This window comes from Mytilus edulis, chromosome 5, assembly GCF_963676685.1.
Source record: "Mytilus edulis chromosome 5, xbMytEdul2.2, whole genome shotgun sequence".
Taxonomy (NCBI): domain Eukaryota; kingdom Metazoa; phylum Mollusca; class Bivalvia; order Mytilida; family Mytilidae; genus Mytilus; species Mytilus edulis.
In genome coordinates this window covers 46,476,455-46,483,287 of record NC_092348.1, presented here as the reverse complement: position 1 = coordinate 46,483,287, position 6,833 = coordinate 46,476,455, and positions in this window count along the sequence as shown.

The window sequence follows — 6,833 nt, the reverse complement described above, 5'->3', positions numbered from 1 at the left end:
CTTTAATTTTATTGATAAATGAACAGGTTCTGATCATTTAGGAATTTGAGTGCAAAAATGTCATATGTGATTTCACAATGTTATCATTAACATGCTGAAAATTACTCTTGAACCTAAATTGGCAATATTACACATTATTTTTTTTTTTAATTAATTAAGTTATGAACCAATGTGCAAAACATATATTTTACATGCACTAACATCTTTGATACATACACCCTGAAGACAAATGTCTCTGTGTTAAGCTTTGGCTCATATTGAAATACTTGTTATGTTAATATCCCAAGTTGAGGGTTTTCATGCAGTTGCACTGTAAAAAATTATGAAGACTTAGTGCAAATATGTAAGACAAATTTCAAAATTATACCCAACATGCAATGTTGAATGAACTGTTAGTTTTGAAAGTTGAGATAAAGTTGAAAACACTGAGTTTTGATTGAATATAAGTTGATTGTTAATGTCAAACCACTTCACAATTCAAAATTCATCATTAAAGTGTAGTTGTGTCATGTTGAAAATAGACATTACCCGGCCAAGTGCACTTGTATATTTGTCCATCTGATGAGTTAAGCCTTTTTTTTATACGACCGCAAATTTTGAAAAAATTTTCGTCGTATATTGCTATCACGTTGGCGTCGGCGTCGTCGTCGTCGTCGTCCGGCGTCCGAATACTTTTAGTTTTCGCACTCTAACTTTAGTAAAAGTGAATGGAAATCTATGAAATTTTAACACAAGGTTTATGACCACAAAAGGAAGGTTGGTATTGATTTTGGGAGTTTTGGTCCCAACATTTTAGGAATTAGGGGCCAAAAAGGGCCCAAATAAGCATTATCTTGGTTTTCGCACTATAACTTTAGTTTAAGTTAATAGAAATCTATGAAATTTTGACACAAGGTTTATGACCACAAAAGAACGGTTGGGATTGATTTTGGAAGTTTTGGTCTCAACAGTTTAGGAATTAGGGGCCAAAAAAGGGCCCAAATAAGCATTATTCTTGGTTTTCGCACAATAACATTAGTTTAAGTAAATAGAAATCAATGAAATTTAAACACAATGTTAATGACTACAAAAGGAAGGTTGGTATTGATTTTGGGAGTTTAGGTCCCAACAGTTTAGGAATTAGGGGCCAAAAAGGGACCCAAATAAGCATTTTTCTTGGTTTTCGCACCATAACGTTAGTATAAGTAAATAGAAATCTATGAAATTTAAACACAAGGTTTATGACCATAAAAGGAAGGTTGGGTTTGATTTTGGGAGTTTTGGTCCCAACAGAATAAGGGGCCCAAAGGGTCCAAAATTAAACTTTGTTTGATTTCATCAAAATTGAATAATTGGGGTTCTTTGATATGCCGAATCTAACTGTCATGACTGTGTATGTAGATTCTTAACTTTTGGTCTGTTTTCAAATTGGTCTACATTAAGGTCCAAAGGGTCCAAAATTAAACTTAGTTTGATTTTGACAAAAAATCAATCAGTTAGGTTCTTTGATATGCTGAATCTAAAAATGTACTTAGATTCTTGATTATTGGCCCAGTTTTCAAGTTGGTCCAAATCGGGGTCCAAAATTAAACTTTGTTTGATTTCATCAAAAATTGAATAAATGGGGTTCTTTGATATACCAAATCTAACTGTGTATGTAGATTCTTCATTTTTGGTACTGTTTTCAAATTGGTCTACACTAAAGTCCAAAGGGTCCAAAATTAAACTTAGTCTGATTTTAACAAAAATTGAAATCTTGGGGTTCTTTGATATGCTGAATCCAAAAATGTACTTAGATTTTTTATTATGGGCCCAGTTTTCAAGTTGGTCCAAATCAGGATCTAAAATTATTATATTAAGTATTGTGCAATAGCAAGTCTTTTCAATTGCACAGTATTGCGCAATGGCAAGAAATATCTAATTGCACAATATTGTGAAATAGCAAATTTTTTTTTAATTAGAGTTATCTTTCTTTGTCCAGAATAGTAAGCAAGAAATATCTAATTGCAAAATATTGTGCAATAGCAAGATTTTTTTTTAATTGGAGTTATCTTTCTTTGTCCAGAATCAACTTAAATCTTTGTTATATACAATATACAATGTATATTCACTTTTTACTACCAACTGATAAATTAAAATAATCTTTACCATTCAGTGATAACAAGCAGTTTTTTTACATCTTATTTCCTTATCTTATCTAAAATGTTTTTAGATAATGTATGTTGGACATTTGCCAGACATGACTATGATGTCATTTTCTATTTTTATTTGCCCATTACTTTATGTAAATAACTTCATTGGAAATTTGCCAATATAAAATGTTGCTGATGAAGTTTTTTTTATTGTTTATACAATAAACAATGTATATTCACTTTTACTACCAACCAATCTTGACCATTCAGTGATAACAAGCACTTTATTTTACATTTTAATATTTTATGATGTATTTAAAAGAGTAGTTATTGTTGCAAACTCCATTAGAAATTTGAATTGATATCAGTTTTGGAAAAAAGGAAACGGGGATGTGAAAAAAAGGGGGGGGGGGTTAAATTTTTCTCATTTCAGATTTCATAAATAAAAAGAAAATTTCTTCAAACATTTTTTTGAGAGGATTAATATTCAACAGCATAGTGAATTGCTAAAAGGCAAAAACAAACTTTTAAGTTCATTAGACCACATTCATTCTGTGTCAGAAACCTATGCTGTGCCAACTATTTAATTTTAGATTTAAAAAGTTTGAAGAAGAAATCTTTTATTGTAAAATTTGTAAAATCTTGGCATTTGTTTTGTGTAAAAAAAAACCATGTAATGTCAAAAATTTGATCACAATCCAAATTCAGAGCTGTATCACGCTAGAATGTTTTGTCCATACTTGCCCCAACTGTTCAGGGTTCGACCTCTGCGGTCGTATAAAGCTGCGCCCTGCGGAGCACCTGGTTATAGTTCGTTTTTATGTTGTACTGTTACACCACTGTACCAGGTTAGGGGTGTGTTGGGATCCCGTTAACATGTTTTACCCCACAATATTCCCTATTTACCTGTCCCAAGTCAGAAGCCTGTAATTCAGTGATTGTCGTTTGTTTATGTGTTACATATTTGTTTTTTGTTCATTTTTTGTACATAAAATAGGCCGTTAGTTTTCTCGTTTGAATTGTTTTACAATGTCATTTCAGGGCCTTTCATAGCTGACTACGCGGTATGGGCTTTGCTCATTGTTCAAGGCTGTACGGTGACCTATAATTGTTAATTTCTGTGTCATTTTGGTCTCTTGTGGACAGTTGTCTCATTGGCAATCATACCACATCTTCTTTTTTTATATGAACATGTGCAAATATTTGAAACATGCATTTTGATTACATTTTTTTCAAAAGTGATATCAGCTTCCACTTAAGGTGGCTCGGGACTATTCGACTGCGCATAATTTCATGCATGAATTACAAAAGTATTTGTCGTAAATTCGATATAATTTTTTTTTAATATTTTGATTGATTAGAAATGTCAAATCATTGTAGTTATGTAACTAATAGAATATTTTCGTTATTATCGGTATTTTTTAAAGAGTCAAAATGACAATTCATCCATTTTCACCATTTTCCCGCCAAAATTTGGGTTTTAAGGTAAAATATTTTTTTTTCCTTATCGGTGACCTATGTTTTTTATTGGCTCATTCTTTGAAGCTATATTCCAGCTTTTCATATAACAGTTTTGGACCAATTGTCATAGAACGTTTTTTTGATATTCCGAAAAAAATATGTCAACAACTCTATTTCCCCTATCATTTCATTGAAAAATGGTCCCTTTTACATACCTGTTTAAAAGTAAAATTTTGAGCTTAAATGGTCTGTGACCCCCTATTTTTTTTTTGACCAATTTGAATCATTTTCTTTAAAGAATAAAATAACCAAAAATACGGCACTTCTGATAGAAACTTCGAATACGCCCGAGCCACCTTAAACACTATGTGTTCACATCACTGGATACCACTCACAGTTCAAATAAAATCACTGATACAAAGATATACAATCTGTGTTCAAGCTTAACAGAATTTCATATATTGCAATAAATCATTTTTCAAATTAAATTTGCTATAGAAATGTGTTGCATATATAGTATATGTGTGCTAGGAGAGATAGGCAGATTCTTGGAAAGATTTTTTAAAATTATTTTTCTATGCAAGATAATCAAAATGAGGTCAAAGAAATTATTTAACATAGTATTGGGGCCATTTTTCCTCCGTTATAAGACCAACAAATGGCATGAAAGAAATTTTTTTTTTTGTCATTCCATTTACTATTTATATGTTTTTACTTGTCTAGTGTGATTTTACTCTATATGTATTTTTATATATTGTTATTTTATTTTTTTTTCACTATCACTTTGACTTAATAAATGATATTATTAGTTACATAGTGTGCTAGTGACCTAATACGATATATATATGGGGTGAAAGCAAAACTATGTATTGAAATAAGTCCGCCTACTAACTTAATATGGAATATACAGGGTATCCAGTGGCTTTTAACCAAACATATTCCTAAAAATGTATAGGAGGTGAGATAAATAATTTTACAATACATTCCAATGCAATCTTATAGTGTTTCCATCAGTTATAACTTGTACTGGTAATTTTTTTTTTTTATTTTGGTAAAATATCAGTAAAAATTTAAAGTTAATCAATAGAGCACACAAGTGGAATTAAATCTGTCAAATTCAATTTTGTGACCAAAATATTTTTTTAAATGTTTATGAAGGTCAACACATCAACTTGTTTTATTTATTTGTTTCTATATTTGTATGTGCTACTGACATTTTAAAAGTTGTGTTTCAACTTTTAAATATTGTTATTGTGTTATGCATTGTTTGTTAACATGTATACTCATTGTGGATATATTTGATTTCATCCGTTTTAATTTTCATGGTTCAATAAAAAAAAATTGTCCTGAACTAGCAACTTAAAATAAACAGATCTTTTCTGTTAGAAATTAAGTTTACCTAGGGACATGAAACAAAACTAGATAAACAGTTATTGTGTAAGTAAACTACAGAATAATGCAAAAAAAGAAATAGAAAAAATCATTCCATTTCAGTCATTATTTCTTGCATAGAAAATTCTCTAAAATGTATTTGATTTGTGTTTTGTGCCTTTTACAGTCTGACATCATACCTATGCTTCCAGCATCAAATTTTAACACCAGAGGATTTTAGGCTTGATGTATGCTTTTGTATTTAAAAACTAAATTACCAAAAAGATCATTTTGTGTTCAGAAATGAAATATTTTTTATTGTTAAAGAAATGGCATGTCAATAAATTTCGAAAAAATTCTAAATGGATGCTTCAGACATGTAAACAGTGGATTCTTTGAATATACCCCTCAAGATGTATAATGTTGTTTAAGCAAAATAGTCATTTCAAACAAATTGCGTTACAATTTGTTTTTCATTTAGCATTCTGGCACCTTGTTTTTCATTTATTCATCTACCCATCAAATCCATGAAAATTGATACAAATGAAACATGAATGAATCTGCAGTATATTCTTCTTATTTTGTGTAAATCGTAGAATTATGCAAGCTAAATGTTTTCAATGAATAGTAAAGTTCACATTGATGAAAGTGCCTTTTTCTATTTAACAAATTGTTCATATATATTTTCAGATGATTTAATGCATCACATTACAAATACTTTTATATTATTAATGTGTTTTATTTTTCTTGGTAATGCCATAATAATTCAGCAATAATCATGCTTCTTTGTTATAGGAATTTTGTACAGTATTTTATAAAGGTATGATTCCCAATTGGGTTTATTTATAGGAAATTTTGATAGATCATTTTCACCTTAAATTTTATATATTGAAATTTTCGGAATATTTTACCAATTTTACTGGATAGCATGTTCTCTTAAAATTTTAACGGTCTTGCTACCAATGCAGGAGTGATTATTGTGTGTCATTAGTTAATGTGCCATAAGCATTGCAGAATCTTAAATATTGAAAAGGTCTATAAGTTGTTTTCAATTATTACACAATAATATCTTTTTTCAAATAGTAATTAAACATTATGTAAATTCAATTTGCTAATTGTGTACTTGTGTCAGTAGTAACAAACACAGTATAAAGGATCTAAGAAAAAGTTGCAGGCTCTTTTGAAAGTTTTTTTTTAATTATTTATGCAAGACAGGTAATGCCATAGGAATGTAATGAAGTTACCCTTGTCGTAATAATTGATATAAAATATATTGTAGTTTTATTCACCTTTATTATGTACATATTTAATAGGAACTAAGGATCAATTTTTTTCTAGAACCCTAGCTAATTTAAAAAAAAGTATTTAAGGCACAGTTTGAATTTTTGTTTATTTCATTTGTTAACTTATAAACTTTGTTGCTTTGTATTTGCATATATATTACATTCTAGTCTTTGAAATAATCAACAATAAGTCAAAGAAACCAATGAACATTGTTAATTATTGTGTGTGTTATTTATTTTGGAGACTAGTCATCATTCATTATAATTCAATTTTTCAATTCAAAGTTTTATTGCCATATAAACTCTACAGTTATGCTATCAAATAGCTACGCATGAAGGAAAAATATGTTAACTTTTTTTTCAAGTATTATATATTGTCATTTGCATTTCATGTATTTTTTTTATTTATTTTATTGTATTTATAGGTTGTCAATACTACAGGGTTCTTCTTAGCTAAAATCTCATGGAGGGGCTCCCTGAAATGAGAATGGTTGAGAAACACCCTTGCGTTTGAAAGACCTATCTGTTTATTGCTATTTTGCAAATGGTTCAGGGGAACTCTAGTCTTAAAAAGCAATGGCTCAATAGGGGTTCTTGTAGCTCAAGA